The sequence below is a fragment of the Chenopodium quinoa genome, unplaced genomic scaffold, assembly GCF_001683475.1.
Source record: "Chenopodium quinoa cultivar QQ74 unplaced genomic scaffold, ASM168347v1, whole genome shotgun sequence".
Taxonomy (NCBI): domain Eukaryota; kingdom Viridiplantae; phylum Streptophyta; class Magnoliopsida; order Caryophyllales; family Amaranthaceae; genus Chenopodium; species Chenopodium quinoa.
This window is the reverse complement of record NW_018744858.1, coordinates 735570-753249: the sequence shown is the minus strand read 5'-3', so window position 1 is coordinate 753249 and position 17680 is coordinate 735570. Positions and strand designations below refer to the sequence as shown.

At 41.4% G+C, this 17680-nt stretch overlaps 1 long non-coding RNA gene across 2 annotated transcripts; it reads left to right on the top strand.

Moving 5' to 3' along the window:
- Positions 1-1387: 1387 nt before the first annotated feature.
- On the top strand, positions 1388-6645 carry LOC110704758. 2 transcript variants are annotated; one of them, XR_002508004.1, is made up of 6 exons: positions 1388-1667; positions 2966-3052; positions 3157-3245; positions 4224-4398; positions 5503-5589; positions 6193-6645. It is a non-coding gene; the product is annotated as an uncharacterized LOC110704758 (long non-coding RNA). The 2 variants fall into 2 exon arrangements; XR_002508003.1 differs by having other exon boundaries at positions 5503-6645.
- The last annotated feature ends 11035 nt before the right edge of the window (positions 6646-17680 follow it).

The following is a 17680-nucleotide window of genomic DNA, read 5'->3' as shown; positions in this document are numbered from 1 at the left end:
ACATGTTTGATCGTCTGGTGCTCTCTCGGCTCTTTGGCCTGAGCAATAGCTCCATTGTTGTCACAATAGAGGTCTATTGGACCCTTGATGGAGTGTACAACGCCAAGTTCACTGATGAACTTACCAATCCAAAGTGCCTCCTTAGCTGCTTCCGAAGCTGCCAAGTATTCAGCTTCAGTTGTAGAATCTGCAGTGGTGCTTTGCTTGCCACTCTTCCAACTAAACGCTTCTCCATTTAGGCAAAATATGTACCCTGACTGTGACTTAAAGTCGTCTCTGTCATTCTAGAAGCTAGAGTCGGTGTAACCTTCAAACACCAAATCTTTGTGGCCACCATAGACCAGGAATTTATCCTTAATCCTTTTCAGATACTTAAGGATATTCTTAGCCGCATTCCCATGCGCCTCTCCTAGGTCTGATTGGTATCGGCTCGTAGCACTTAAGGCATACGATACATCAGGCCTAGTACATATCATGGCATACATGATCGATCCAATTAGCGAAGCATATCGAATCTGATTCATTCTCTCCCGCTCAACAGGTGTCTGTGAACACTGTTTCTTGCTAAGAGTTACGCCATGGGACATGGGTAGGTACCCTCTCTTGGCATTCTCCATGCTGAATCGTGCTAATAGTTTATCAATGTAAGTACTCTGGCTCAATCCAATCATCCTCTTAGAACTATCCCTATAGATCTTGATGCCCAATATGTACTATGCCTCTCCTAAGTCCTTCGTTGAAAAGCACTTTCCCAGCCAGCCCTTTACGGACTCTAATAATTTTGTGTTGTTTCCAATGAGCACTATGTCATCGACATACAGGACTAGGAATGCGATGTCACTCCCACCGACCTTCTTGTAAAAACAAGACTCATTTGGATATTTGATAAAACCAAACTTACTAAAGGCTTCATCAAATCGCAGATTCCAACTTCTGCTTGCCTGCTTCAGTCCATAAATGGACTTCTTAAGCTTGCATACCTTTCCAGCGTTGTTTAGATCAACAAAACCTTCCGCCTGTGTCATATACACAATTTCTTCCAAAATTCCATTAAGGAAGGCGGTTTTGACATCCATTTGCCATATTTCGTAATCGTAATATCACTAGTAGAAATTTTGAAATAGGCACCCCCCTTTAGCACCGGTTCTTGAAAACCAGTGCCTAAAGAAATGGGCGGGATTGGAAAATTCAGATTTGGCACCGGTTGCAACCAAAACCGGTGCCAACTAATCTACTTAGCACCGGTTGAAACCGGTGCCAACCCAAAAAAAAAAAGAAAAAAAAAAAAGAAGAAAGCAATAGAGTTGGCACCTGTTCGTCTTAAACCGGTGCCCACTATAGTAGTTAGCACCGGTTTGAACCAATGCCATTAAAAAAAAAAAAAAAAAAAAACCGGGCTTCTCAGCTCGTATTTCTTCTTCTTCTTTTCTTTCCCCTTGATTTTTCAACTTGTTTTTTCCCTCAGCTCGTTCTCACCTTCTCTTCCAGGCCACCACCTCCGAATTCCCACCTTCTCCATTGAAGCCGTTTTTGAGCTCTCTCACTTCATTGAAGCAGCTGCATGCACCTCCTTCTCTCTCCATATCTCTCCTCCATTGAACTCGTGCTCTCTATTCTCCATTGAAGCGCATTCTGAGTTTTCTCACCTCCATTGAAGCAGCTTCTAGGTAAGATTTGGGCCATTGTGGTCTTCTTAATCTACCGAATTTCTTCGCAACCTAGGGTTTTTCGTTGATTTGGTTTTCAATTTTGTAATTTTAGGGTTCTGGGTTTATTTCTATTTTTTGTCAAACAAAATAAGTAGGTTTTATTTCCACTCTTTTCGTGCTTTAGTGCATACTGCTTTGCTTTAATTTGATTCCATTTTCTTAAAGTTTTCCTCCAATTTTCGAATTTGTGATCTTCGGCATTCATTTAGGGTTTCTGATTGCTCCCAATTTGTGGTTAGGTTTTCCTCTTGTTTATGATGTTGTATCATTATATATTAATTAGAATCATTTTCTTTTTTGGTTATAATTTTGCCGTTTGTTTGAGTGATCGAAGGTTTATTTTGTTAATATTTTCTGGTTCATGTGTTAATTATTACTAGTTTTCATGAAATATTTTGCTGTTAATTTGGTAGCATTTGTTTGATTTTTGTTATATAATATGGTAGGGCGAAGATTAATTTGAGTTTTATTGATCAAAGCTGGTTTAGAGTTTTTATTTTTAGAGGAGAAATTGGACTTGGGAGTTATGTTTGTGTTACTTACTGATTTTAGTGATTGCGATGAAGTTGGTGTATTGTGACTAGCATTTTGAACTTTTGATGCTACATTATTGGTTCAATACTTCAATATGTTCCATTACAGTAGTAGTAGCCTAGGACGCTGTCGGATTACTAGGTTATATTATGTTCTTTAAATTTCATATGAGCATTAAATTTCAAATAATAGAAATAATGATATAGATCACACACACTATTAGATATAGTCAATTGACCACACTAATAGAGCAAAGAAATAAAGAATTTGGGGATGGGGGACCGGTGCCTTTTTATCTTTTTCGTCTAGTGACTACTCCGTATTTATTATTTTCCAGCTTGTGGTATTTAGTTAATGTTTGAGCAAAATTCTATTTTTCAGGTGTTTTGGTAATTTTGGATTAACACTAAATTTCAAAGATAACTTATATCAAATTATAAAAATTCCATTCAATGTTTTTTTTTTATAAATTATAATAAAATAAAATCATAGTCTAGGCTACTAGGGTCTTACATGATTTTAGTCTTGTCAAGTGTCAACCTTGTATTTGCAACTTGCAACAAGGTGATCAACATATTCATAATTCATCCTCATTGCTAAATGAGATGTAGTTGGAGGAAATGGATAGTCTGTGACAGCCCTAAGAGGTCTCCAGGTCCTTTCTTTGAATACTTATTGTTTAGAACTCTTAAGCTAAGTTGTTTCATGACATTGTTTCCCAGGTAATGGACATCTCAGACATGATGCATGCATATTTTGCTAAGATCAATTATGGGGAGCCCGAAGCTCCCTCATCGGCCGTGTTTGATGTGAGTTAGTTTTGCTTTTGTTTAATCAGATTTCCTTCTGTTTTTTTGTAAAACAATTTCATTTATAATCTTTTCAATGTGTAATTATTCATCATGCTGACTAGGATTCAGCTGGTCGAACAAGAGTTGAAAATAATACTGCTGCTGATCAAACAAATTTCAGTTTAAGAAGCCACCATAAAAGAAAAAGGGAGTATGTGTCTTTTTCTCTGTCTGGTGTAGTGTTTTTATTGAATACGGTTCCTTGGCTTTATATTTCCTCTTCATTTCTGTTCCTAGACTACTTTCATGCATGACCTAATAAAATGTAAAATTTTCTTTTTGGGATTTAAGAAGTTGTATAATAAGTCACTTTTTTGGGACAAATTACTTCCACATGTGAATTATCAGGTTATACTGAAACAAGATTATAAAGTTAAATTTCTTACAAGGGTCTAAACTACATGACGTGTGTAGAGCTCGCTGGAATTTGCTATCTGTTGTGGTCCATAGATTGTCCAGTGGTTCACTATGTGACTGAGTGTATGCTTCAAAGCACATATTCAAGGTTCTGATAGCTTTCGGAAAATAAAAGAATGTTTACTCTCTAAACATAGTACTCTGTACTTTTACTCTATATGCCTGAATTGTTGCTCACGATCATGGCCGATACTGCACCTAAGGCATTAAACACCTTACCCACTGTGCTACCCCTAACTTCATAGTTTCTGTGTCTGTTAGAATTTCCTGCAAAATGAGCGGATGAATAAGTTGGGCTGAAATATGCATTTGATGGTGTTGAAATGTTAAATTAAAGAAACAATTGTTATGTATATATATATATATATATATGTATATATATATATATATATATATATATATATATATATAATACACACAATCACATTACTTGCATTATTTATACTGTAGTTATTTTTAGCATACTGTGCAAATTTGGTTAGTATGCTAAACCTGTCCGTCTTTGCCTCTTAATTGCCTTAACTTAAGTTCGTGTCATTCTTCAGCTCCTGGTGATGGTCCTATTGTGTTAGTTCTGGCTCCAACTAGGGAACTTGCTGTACAAATACAACAAGAAGCCACTAACTAAATTTTTCTTTTTATTTTTTCAATTTAATGTAATTCTTACATTTGTTTCATAGAATTAATCGTGGGTTTTTGATTTTTGGTGTAGAATTTTTGCAAGAAACAATGTTCATCTCGGGCGATCCATCTGCTCAAAAACGGGTTGATTTAGGTGGTCGGAGCTCCAAGGAGAGAGACAGCAAAAGCTTTTGGAGCAAACTAGGTTGGAGCGGAATCGTCGAATGTTTCAACGCAAGCAGAATTCTGCTGCTCTTAAAATTCAGGTTTGTTTGTTTTAATTCAATGTTCATTTATTAAAATTCAGGTGCTTGTATTATTGTCAAATGCGATAGGTGATAATCGCTATTGATCTTGCTCCTGTGACATTAAAATGGCTTTCCATTGTACCAAATTCCCCTGGATTAAAAGAAGAGTCATGCCATGTTGGAAGTTTCTAGTTTAGGATTTTGGAAAAGGCTTTAACCTGTATTCGACTATTCCTTTCTGCACCAGTCTTTCTTTCCTTTTGTTTGCCAGCTGTTGACTTTGGGGGAAATATATCATAGGCTCTATAGGAAAATTTATTCAAATTAAAAAATAAATTCATGCTCTGAGAAGCTTCCAATCTTTCATGAGGGCACGAAGGTAGCCTTTCTATCCTTAGTTTTGGCAGTTTTCTGGATGAAGTTTTTTCTGGCCTCAAATGATTCCATTGAGTGCTTATGGAGTTTGCTATATATATCCATCTTCTAGTCATGTGACTTTTGCAGTGTTTCTAGTATCCTAATTTATATAATCTTCTGGTTAAACTTTAAGTTATTCCATTAAATAAACATTTGTTTCACTATCACATGATCCCTCTCTATTAACCATATCAATTTCTGCTTATATAGACTGGTGGTGTTGATATAATTTGAAGTGCTCGATGTAAAGCTTACACATTTAATGTACAGTTGCTTTGTTATGTTCTTGTGTAGCTTTGACTTTGCTTAACATTGACAGTCTTTGTTATTACATTTCCTCTTATGGGTAGGAATGGGGTTGTTAGGCTTAGCTTAATTTTTGATAGCGTAGATGTGTTTAATACAGAATACTTACCATTTATCTCATAAAGACCTATACCCTTACCCTAGTTCCTTTTATGAAGCAGGCCTAGTAAAGACTAAAGAGTGGAATGGGAAGGGCGGGGGTGATGATCTGTTAATTGTTAGCACTAGTGTCATTTATAAATGTTTGCTTAATAAATTGCATTTTCTCTTGACCAACTCTTCAATGGACCATCTTTTGAAGTTCTGTGGTGATAGAAGTTTTAATTGTTTTCAGTTCTTATGCGCAGATGATTATTGCTGCCATAGATGCATTAAATTAGAAATTGGGTTAAAATTCAGGTTTGTTTGCTTTTGGAGCAAACTAGGTTGGAGCGGAATCGTCGAATGTTTTGGGCTGGATTATGCAATGGAAACTCAAGCAAAGAAGTACGTTGCTATCTTTTTTCATTAATGACTTTTTACTGACTTGCATTTTATCATAGGTGGTTTATTCATATCATTGCGTGCCTTTTCTTTCTGATTAGTAAATTTCTAATATAGATAAAATTTTAATATTTTTTCAAGAACCCTCTACTTGTTACCGTGTAAGTGTTTCTTTCCCAAGTATCATTAGCAGCAAACCCACAGTAACCTAAAGGCAGCAAGCTCAAAATACCATGATTCCCAGCAAATCTAGTTCTCTTTTGGTATTTCTTATGGGTAAAGGATAAAACTTGAACTGGTTTACTTTCTCTTCAATCATCCCCATCTGTTGCTTTGCTGGGAAATCTCATCAAATGTGCTAGTTTTCTTACTCTATTGTGTATGACAGATGATGCCAGTCAAAACTATCAATTTGGCCTTGAGTGGTCGTATTTCACTGTTCTCTGATTATTACAAAATTAATTACTGTACATAAACTAGTTTGTGATCCAAATTTCTCAATATAGTCCTGTCTGAAAAACTTAATTGCTTGGTTATTGATTTCTCACTTTTGATATAATAGTACTTTGGTTTCCACTGCTAATCTTTTTTACGAACTTATTGCAGAGTAATTATAGCGTGGGTGTAATTTAGGGATATTATTGTGTTGGACCACTGGTTTGTGAATGCAGATATCATTGTCAGGTTTGCTGAATTTCATTGATGGTCTATGGTCTAGTTGTGGGGATGAACGAATATTTGTCTTCACGACAAACCATAAGGAGAAGCTTGATCCTGCATTATTGAGGCCAGGGCGGATGGATATGCACATTAATATGTTAGAAATTAGAACAACTTTTCCCTTGTTCATTTGTGCCAGCTTCTTATATACTTTTAAATGTTTGTTCTTTAGCAGACACATCTGCATCACCACCAAGAACCAGCCTAGCAACACAGCAGCTCAGCATCACAACTCCCCACAAAACCAGCAACATGGCTGCAAAAGGAAAACAGATAGCAGCACAGTAGTATAACACTGTAATCTCAAGTGTTTTTTTTTTTTTTTTTTTTGTTTTTTAGTTTTTTAAAGTGTAATATTACAAGTTATTGGAGAAAATATATGTGTTTTATGTATGTTTTGATTATATATAAGTATTTGGTACAATTTAAGTGAAAAAAAAGCAAAAAAAATAATTTTTTTTTTTTATGTTTTTTTGGGCATTTTTGGCACCGGTTTTGGAAAAGAACCGGTGCCAAAAGTTTTTTTTTAATTTTTTTGGGGACTTTTGGCACCGGTCTTAAGTCAAACCGGTGCCTATTAGGGGACTTTTGGCATCGGTTCTAAGCCAAAACCGGTGCCTATTATACTGAAATAAAAAAAAGCGTGCCATGGGTAATTGGCACCGGTTACAAATCAAGTAGTTAGCACCGGTTAACCGGTGCTAAATGCTTTAGTTGGCACCGGTTTTGAACCGGTGCCAAATTTTCATGGATTTGGCATCCCTCAAATCCCCAACGGTTCAAAACCGGTGCCGGGGGGGTTTGAACTGGTACCTTTTTACCTTTTTCGTCTAGTGTATGCAGCAATCGCTAGGATGATTCGGACGGACTTAAGCATTGCGACTGTTGAAAAGGTTTTATCATAATCAATCCCGTGGATTTGCCTGTAACCTTTTGCCACAAGTCTAGCTTTATATATTGATTCATTTACATCTTTGTCTGTTTTCAATTTGAAAATCCATTTGCAACCGATGGGTGTATAACCTTCGGGCAAATTTACCAAGTTCCAAACTTGATTTTCAGACATGGAGTCCATCTCAGATTTCATGGCCTCTTGCCATTTAGCAGAGTCGGGGCTCGTCATAGCTTGTTTGTTTGTTGCTGGCACATCTCCATCCACGACTAGGATGTCCTGATCTTTGGTTAAGACAATACTAAGGTATCTGTTTGGTTGAGATCTTGGCCGTTGCGACCTACGAAGGGTAATAAGATGAGCATTTAAATTGTCTGTTTGATTCAAAACAATCTTATCAACTGCTTCTAAAGAATTTTGATTGTCAGTTTTATCAGGTTGACATTGTTACTCGTCCTCTTGAACTTCGTCGAGTTCGATTTTCCTCCCACTTGTCATTTTGGAAAGGTGTTCCTTCTCTAAAAAGACACCATCACGAGCAACAAACACTTTGTTCTCGGATTTATTGTAGAAGTAATACCCCTTAGTTTCTTTTGGGTAGCCCACAAAGAAACACTTGTCTGATTTCGGGTGAAGCTTGTCAGAAATTAATCGCTTGACATATGCTTCGCAACCCGAAATCATAAGAAAAGACAACCTTAGAGGTTTCTTAGTCCATAATTCATATGGAGTCTTTTTGACAGCTTTTGACAGAGCACGGTTTAGTGTTAGTGCCGCAGTTAGTAACGCATGTCCCCAGAAAGAGATAGGAAGTTCACTAAGACCCATCATTGATCGAACAAGGTTCGATTTCTCCTTTCGAATACTCCGTTCCATTGAGGAGTTCCAGGAGGTGTCAACTCTGAAAGAAAACCATTTTCTTTCAAGTGATCGTCGAATTCATGGCTCAAATATTCAATTCGCCACCTCGATCCGATCGAACTGCTTTTATCTTCTTGCCAAGTTGATTCTCAAATTTTCTATGAAACTCTTTGAATATCTCACAGGATACAGATTTATTCGACATAAGGTAGACATAGCCATATCTACTATAGTTGTCGGTGAAGGTAATGAAATATCGATAACCTTGCCTTGCGGGTGTACTCATTGGTCCACATACCTCCGTATGTATTAGACCCAATAAGTCACTTTCCCTTTCTCCCAACTTGGAGAATGGCTGCTTTATCATCTTGCCTAATAGACATCCTTCGCAATTTTCAAACGACTCTAAGTCGAATGAGTCAAGAACACCTTCTTGTAGAAGTTTCTTGATGCGTTTAACGTTAATATGGCCAAGACCACAATGCCACAAGTAGTTTTGATTCGACTTGATGGTCTTCGCCCTTTTGGCGGTATCATTAATGTTATAAACTTGTTTGTCAAGAGAAAGTACATAAATACCATTTTCTGAATATGCCTTACCATATAGAACATTATCGAAATAAAACGAACAACTATTGTTCTTAATTCAAAATTCAAAACCCTTGGCGTCCAACGCCGAAATTGAAATAATGTTTTTGGTAACTCTAGGAACATGATAGCAATTGTCAAGTTCTAAAATGAGCCCAGAGGGCAAAGACAAACTGAGAGTTCCAACGAAGACGGCAGACATCTTAGCTCCATTGCCGACCCGAAGCTCGACCTCTCCCTTCTCTAGCTTCCTATTTATCCTTAGTCCCTGAGCATTAGAACAAAGGTATGAGCCACATCCGGTATCTAATACCCATGATGTTTTGCTAGCGAAGTTTAAGTCTATAACAAAAATACCTGATGAAGAAGCAACGGTGGCGTTCTTCTTATCTTCCTTGAATTTGAGGCAGCCCCGTTTCCAATGTCCCTTCTTCTTGCAGTAGATACATTCGGAGTCGGATTTAGAAGAGGCTACCTTTTGGTCCTTGCTGCTCTTGGCAGTGTTTGACTTAGGCGGAAAACTCTTCTTTTTCCCTTTAAAGCTCTTCTTCTTGCCCGAGCGCTTAAATGGCTTGCCCTTTCTTACCATGAGCATATCATTATTTCCCTCATCTTTGAGGGTTTGCTACTCCTGCTTCAACATACAATGAAGCTCGGTGAGAGTTTTCTCCAAGTTGTGCATATTATAGTTCATTTTGAACTGATCATAGCCTTTGTGCAGCGAGTGGAGAATGATGTCAATTGCCATCTCGGTTGAATAACCAGCATCGAGCCTTTCCATGTTCTCAAACAATCCAATCATTTTAAGAACATGGGGGCTAACCGGCTTTCCTTTCTTGAGCTTGCTCTCAAGGATCTTCCTGTGGGTTTCAAAGATTTCAGTTCGGGCCTGCTCTTAAAACATATTCTGAAGCTCAGAAATGATCTCAAAAGCCGTTTCCTTTTCAAAGAAAGTCTTTCGAAGGTCCGAAGACATAGTGACCAACATGATGCATTTGACATCCTGATTGGCACTTTGCCATCGGTTAAGGGTAGCCTGAGTGACCTCCTCATTGGGTGTGTCGGGCATTTCCTCATCAAGGACATATTCCTTTTGCTCTTGCATGAGAACAATACGCAAATTCCTTTGCCAATCGAGAAAATTTGGCCCACTCAATTTCTCCTTGTCGAGAATTGAGCGTAATGAAAACTGGTTGTTTGAGTTACTTGCAGACATGGTTCTACAATTGAAAGAATTTGAAATGAAAAACCATTCATATAATCAATAAGTTTGAAATTTCAAAGCGTTTATGCAAATTTTCAATCTTATTGAGCATTTTATCCACGCATTAATAATTTGTCCCTTTTGGCGAGAATAAAATGATTCCGAGATATCCTAAAGATCAAGAAATGATTAAGCATGCTTTAGCTTGTCTTAACATTAAATATCTTAAGGTAAGCAATCCAATTGCTAATAGCTCTAAGGTACTCTCAGTTTGATAAAACGTCGCATCTAATGCATTCTTGACATTTTATCTCTTTTGCCACAAAATCTAAGGACTCCTTACTGATATCGTTGAGCTTAGCAAAGATCAACTCGTATACCTAGTATACCTTACATTCCTAGGGAAGTAGTGATGCCTCGCTTTGGCGCAGCCCATCACGTATGCGCATTAGTTTGGTAAGTGTTGTTCTTGGAATGACAAATTTTAAACTCAATATTATGGGGACCTAGGGTTTCTATTGATAAGCCTATTATATATATATATTTATTCCCCGCCCCAATGGTCGTAATTGTTTTTTTTTTAGCTCTACGGAGCTACTTTTGTTACTAATATGCGTTTTCTAGTGTTTTCGTAGATTTGGTGTTGTTTTATAAGAAATTGCAGATTTGGAGCATTTTCCTGGATTTATTGTAGCCACTACGAGAATTGAAGTAAGGTCGCATTTATATGACCACATTCCGAAGCCCATGACCGGTTGGAGTCATCAAATCGGTGATTAAGGGCCCGGCAAAGAAGAAGAGTTTGGGGTAATGGACCATGTATTCAGAACCCAAAGAGGAAATGTGAATTAGGCTAAGAAACGACCCAATTAAAGAAGTCCAAGCTTGCCTGGGAGCTTGCCTGGCAGGGTGAGACCTCGCCCAAAGGCGCGCCCAGCAGGCAAGCCCTTGCCCGAAGGCGCGCCCGGCAGGGTGAGGAAGAAGGAAGAGAGTAGTTGCTCACCCGAAGGCGCGCTCGGCAGGGCGAGATGCCGCCTGACCGAGCGCGTGTTTCTGAAGGAGTTTAAAGATATAATTTGTTTTATCTTTTTATTTTAAATATAAATACGTTTTTTTAGGAAGTTAAGGACGTTTTTCACTCTCTTTACTAAAATTACGGATGATTATTAGTTTAAGCTTTTGTTAATACTCTTACTTTCTCTTTGTACTCTCTTGAGTTTTTTGCAATTCATTATTTCCACTAATTTTGGTCACGATTTCTTCCTTCTTTACTTTCAGTAATTTTATTGCTTTGATTTAATTATGTCTTGCTTTATTGCTTTTGATTAGGGGATTTTCCCCGCCAATCGCTGTCTGCCACGTAGACCAATCAGGCCCTACCAAGTGTCCGCCACATGGACTAACCAGGGCCTGCCACGTGTTAAGCAGTGGCCAGTCCAGCATGGACGAATCGTGCCACGCCACGTGGACGGCTATTTTCCAACTAGGAAAAAGGCCTCCTAGGCCCGATTTCCAGGGAAGGCCCAATCAGCCCGAGGTTGACCTAAACCTAGGGTTAAGCACGCTTCCCAAGACTAAAATACATTCATTAATCCTCAGATAAAGGGGATTCAGAATTAATTACTCACCTAGAGAAACCTAAACATACGTGCTTTCTAATTGCTAGACCAGATTTAGCAATTAATTGCACTTCCTGATCTCTCCTCTCCTCGAGGAACCAGATCTCCCTTCTTTCCTTTTGGCACTTTTTACTCCACATACAAGTACTAACTTGACCGTCGGAGCGGAGCTCCCATCACGCGGAGCCAACGTTGTTTTGCAGGTACAGGCGCAAAGATACCAGTCCCGGAATTGTAACTCTCCCGCAGGACATCAGAAAACCCCGAAACATTTTGGCGCCGTCTGTGGGGAGAGTACTTTCGAGATGGCATCATAGTCTGTACTGATCCTATGTGAGAAGCCTCCCGTGGACGATCCTCAAGTCTACTCAGACCATGAAACTTACAATGAGGTCGAGGTTGAGACTCATACAGACTCAGACGGGACCCTAAGGAACCGACGTACCCGTCCCACCGAACGGAGGGAACGGGAGGACTGTCAAGCTGGCCCTAGTCAACTAGTCGACCCACCGCCTGAGCATCAACAGACGGCCGAGGGATCTGCTCCTGTTACCAGGAACGAACTCATGACTTTCATGAGAGGTTTCAAGGGAGAGATCCAGGAACTGCTCAAGAAGAGGACGCCTGTTCCCGCAAAGGAACAGTCAGCCAGAGAGTCTTCCCATCCTGGGAGGATGAAACCTATCAAAGATCGTGAGTCGACCCCTTACCCAAAGCCTGGAGCAAGGAAGTCGCCAGTGATCGACCTAACGAAGTATCGTTTTCCCTCTTCAGGGAAGAGAAAGCCCATCCGTCATATTCAGGCGGACGGGTCGAAGAAAACATATTCTGATGCACGAATGTTACTGCAGCAAAAAAAGCATGACCGATTGTCAGAGTCGGCCTCTAAGTCTGATTTTCAAGACAGTCTTCAGAATACCCCCTTGAGGTATTCACAATCAAACTATGAGAGCCAGACAGGCAGTACCTCCTCCCGTTCTGGTTCCCAGAAAAACCATGCGACACCGTATGTCCCTCAACCATACGTCCCGTAGTCCCAATATTTCTTGCAGCCTACTCTTTTTGGATGACAGGCGGCAAGGAATGTCCAGCGTTTGGACTGGCAACTTAGGTTGCTTAAACTTGGAGAACAACCCTTCTCCTTCTCTAAGGAAATTATAGAGGCCGTCCAGCCGGCCAAAGTAAAAAATATGTTGGTAGGGGCATACGATGGCACTACCAACCCAGAAGATCACATGATGGCGTACACCAACCTTATGTACCTCCAAGGGATGGATGACGCCACATGGTGCAAATTTTTCTCGGCCACACTGAAGGGCATCGCCCAGTAGTGGTTCGGCAACTTGCCGGTCGGGTGTGTTAACAATTTTAAGACCCTCGCCTACTTGTTCACATTAAATTTTGCGATGAAAATCCCTGCTAAGAAGACAACCCTTGACTTAGGGACTATATAGCAGGGAGAGAAGGAGGGATTGCGTTCCTACATCAGGCGGTTTAACCTGATGAGAATTCAGATACAGGGGCTACCAGATGAGGTAGCCTATATTGATTTTTTCAGAGGACTAAAGGACGGGTCGAACTTCAAATTCGACCTGGTTAGGAAAAAGGTGACCACCCTCCAGGAAGCCATGATGGAGGTGGACGACTATATTCAGGCAACTGACCTCTGTAATACTGGAAAGCAGTCGGACAGCAAGAAATCCGACAAAAGAGAGAGCCGACCAAAGCAATCAGCCAATAAAGAAGAAAAAAAGAGAAAAGAAGTCTGGGCGGCCAACTCCTCTGAATAGCCGTCCTAGAAAAAGAAGAAGGAATTTAAACCATACTCCCCCAAGTATGAGTTTAACAAGGATAGCCATGCTATCCTTAATGAAATCATGGGTCGAATCTCGATTGAGAAGCCGGCCGCCATGAAGGGTTCTGTTGGCAATCGGAATCAAGGTAAATACTGTCATTACCATGAGGACATTGGCCATGAGACCAATGAATGTATCAGTCTCAAACACTTTATGGACTGCTTGGCGGACAAAGGAGATCTTGACTCCTATATCAAGAAGTCCAAGGGGAATGCACCCCCCCAAACAGAAACAGGCGGCCAAGAAGAAGCACCGGTCAGCCGACAATTCTGATACTGACAAAGCGCCAATCTATACATAGCAGGCGGCTTCGCAGGAGCGGCCCCACCATCCGGGGCAATAAAGATAACATCAGACAACTTGATGTTAACTCCGTCAACCAGGGACGGACCTCCAAGTGTTCATTTCCAGAAATTGTCATCACTGAGGAAGACTTGGAAGGTGTTAGGGAGCCGCATGATGACCCCATTGTAATTGAATGCAAAGTGGCCAACTATAGAGTTGGCCGGATCCTTATAGATACCGGAAGTTCTTCTGATCTAATCAGCAACAAGTGCTTAGCAAATCTTAAGTACAAACCTGACAGCATACATCCGGTATCTCACCCTTTAGTGGGGTTTGGAGGAGGAGTCGTACACCCAGTAGGACAGGTAGATCTGCCTATCCGCCTGGGTGAGAAGGGAGAGGGCCGTCACATGGTGGTCTGGTTCTTGGTAGTCGAGGAACTCTCGGCATACAACATGATCTTGGGACGACCCACCCTGAACAGTTCCAAAGCCGTCATTATACCATCTCTCATGCTCCTCAAGTTCAAGAGGGATGACGGATCAGTCGGCTCCCTAAGCAGAGTCTAGAAAATGGCTAGAGAGTGTTATCTCTCTGATATCAAACCCAGTGTGGCGGCTACTAGCCCCAGTGGAGAGAAAGCTGACCTTGATCAAATCAAGGATGATACGCCTACTCAAGCAGTATGTGGCAATAAGAGAAAGGCTTCCCACCTGGGGGCTGAATGCAAAGATAAACGATAGCAATCACTGGCCAAGGAGCGGTCAGACGAGTTCCGCCCTCAGCTTGCTGGTGAGCATGTGGACGTTGTCCTGGACGACTTACGTCCTGACTGAACAGTAAAGGTTGGGACGACTACTCTTGCTGCGCTTGGTGATGATTTTTACCAACTCTTGAAGGAATTCAAGGATATCTTCGCATTTGAGGTACATGAGATGTCAGGTATAAGTCCAGACTTGGGAGTACATAAGCTGGTTGTGGATCCGAAAAAGAAGCCGGTCAGGCAAAAGAAGCGGAACCATGGCGAGGAAAGAAGCCAGGCGGCTGCTGCCGAGGTTTAAAAATTACTTGATGCTGGGTTCATTCGGCAATGTTACTTCCTTGGTTGGGTTGCAAACGTTTTGCTAGTAAAAAAGCCGAATGGTACCTAGCGCATGTGTGTGGACTACACGGACTTAAACAAGGCGTGCCCTAAAAGATAGTTATCCATTGCCCAAGATCGACAGTCTAGTCGACTCTACAGCCGGCCACGCCTTAATGAGTTTCATGGACGCCTATTCTGGCTTCCACCAGATTCCCTTGTGGAAGAAGGATCAAGAGAAGATGGCCTTCGTCACAGATCAGGGATTATATTGTTACACGGTCTTGCCATTTGGTTTGAAGAACGCCCCGGCCACCTTCCAAAGAATGATAAACATGGTCTTCTTTGACCAAATCGGGAGGAATGTGGAGGCGTACATAGATGATATGATTGTGAAATCCAAACTCTAGACGGACCATTTGGCTGATCTACGAGAAACATTCACCACACTCAGGCGGCACCATGTCATGCTCAATCCCAAGAAGTGTGTTTTTGGAGTTAAGTCTGGGAAGTTTCTCGGAATTCTTATCAATCAAAGGGGAATCGAGGCTAACCCCGAGAAGGTACAGGCGGTCATAGACATGCAGTCGCCCCGCACTGTCCGAGAGGTCCAGAAATTAGCAGGTTGTCTGGCAGCCCTAGGGAGATTTCTCAGCCGGGTAGGCGACAAATGCCTTTACTTCATTGAGGCAATAAAAAAGAAGGCTATGTTTGAATGGGGCCGGATGCTGAGGCGGCCTTCCAAAATCTAAAAGAACACTTGCACTCCTTACCTAGGCTGGTCAGTCCTTTGCCTAAGGAAGTACTCTATATGTATCGAGCAGTGTCTGATCATGCTCTAAGTGACGTCCTCCTTGCTGAGAGGGACGGCTGCCAACTCCCGGTATACTTTGTCAGTCATGTTTTGAAAAATGTCAAGTTAAGATACCCCTTGGTTGAAAAATTTGGCCTTGCCCTCTTCATGGCAGTTAGAAAATTGAAGCCCTATTTTTTGGCACATCCAGTCGTGGTATACTCGGACCAGCCGATCAAGAGGCCCCTGACAACCATGGAGTCGTCAGGCCGAATGATCAAATGGGCGATAGAAATACAGAGCCTTGAAGTCACTTTCGAGCCAAGAAAAGCAGTGAAGGGGCAAGAATTTGCTGACTTCATAGTAGAAATGACTCGGCCTTCTGATTCTAAAATTCTTGACCAAGTCTGGAAGGTCTATGTGGACGGGAGCTGGACTTTGAATGGTTGTGGTGCAGGCATCATATGTCAGTCACCAGAAGGAGACAAGTAAGAGTATGCGCTACGTTTCAACTTCCAAGCCTCGAACAACGAGGCGGAGTATGAAGCTCTACTGGCCGGTATCCGCATGTGCAAGGCGGCTGGGGCAAGGAAAATAGCCGCCTGCTCTGAGTCACAGTTGATAGTAAGCTAATATAACGACAAGTATGAAGCAACCCATCCGGCCATGATTAAATACTTACAGGCGGTAAGACAGGCGGCTGGGTCACTTGAGGAATTTCATCTAACTCAAGTACCCAGCTCCGAGAATAACCAGGCGGATGCCCTCTCAAAACTAACTTCCTCGGCCTCCTGTCACACTCCATGGACCGTTTTCTAGGAAGTTATGGAAAAGCGAAGCATCGAAGAGGAACCTATTGGAATCCTTGATAGAAGCTCAACCTGGATAAATGACATCTGAGCCTATTTAGTAGCCGGCACCTTGCTGAGTGAATACTCCCAGGCGGCCCTACTGAAGAAACGAGCATCCAACTTTGAAATGTGCAAAGGAGAGCTCATTAAGAAGGGTTACCTTCAGCCTCTCTTAAAATGTGTCACCCCTGAAAGAGGACGAGAGGTCTTAGAAGATCTACATTCAGGGTACTGCGCTTCTCACGTAGGCGGCAGGTCGCTTGCTCAACGAGCAAGGCGGCAAGGTTACTTTTGGCCTACCTTGGAAGTAGACGCCATAGAGATTATGAAAATATGTGACAAGTGCCAACGGTTTGGCAAGTTGATTCATCGTCCGGCCACTGACTCATGGCCATCCATAACCCTATACCATTTTCTAAGTGGGGCATGGATATCCTAGGGCCCTATACGCGTGCAACAAGCGGCAGGTGGTACATACTCATTGCAGTCGACTACTTCACCAAGTGGGTAGAGCCAAAGGCAGTTAAGGGTATCAAGACTAAGAACGTGATCTCTTTTATATGGAAAAATGTCATCACTCGATTTGGGGTACCCATGTCTATGGTTTTTGATAATGGTCGCCAATTTGAGACGCATGTTCTCAAAAACTGGCTGGGAGACCAAGGCATCTCTCACTGCTTTGCATCAGTCTGCCGACCACAAGCAAACGGCCAAGTGGAAGCTTTCAACAAAATCATCTCAGACAGTATCCAAAAGAAGATTTAAAGAGCAGGCGGCCTTTGGGCAGACGAACTACCGCATGTTCTCTGGGCCTTTAGGACGTCTGAAAAAGGGGTGATTGGAGAAACTCCATTCCTCCTAACTTATGGGGCAGAAGCTGTTCTACCCATTGAACACTACAAGCCGACTTTTCGAATAATGCTGTATGACGAAAAAGTAAATTGGGAGTCCATGCGCCTAGCATTGGATTTACTCCCAGGACGTAGGGGCAATGCAACCCTACGCCATGAAATCTACCGCATGAGGATGACAAGGGCATATAACAAAAAAGTACACAGGCGTCCACTCAAAGTGGGAGACTTTGTACTACGAATGATGGAAGCAGTCGGTAGGGCAAATGAGTTAGGCAAATTAACTCCCAACTAGGAGGGACCTTACTAAATCTGTGAAGAGGTTAGGGACGACACCTAGCATCTGGAAACACCAGACGGCCAACCCCTACCTAGAACTTGGAATGTAGATAATTTAAAGAAGTATTATTTCTGAATAATGTAATGGCCGAAAGTTATTAATAAAACATGCAAATTTTATATATATTAAAAAGAGGGGCATGCCGCCTGCTTA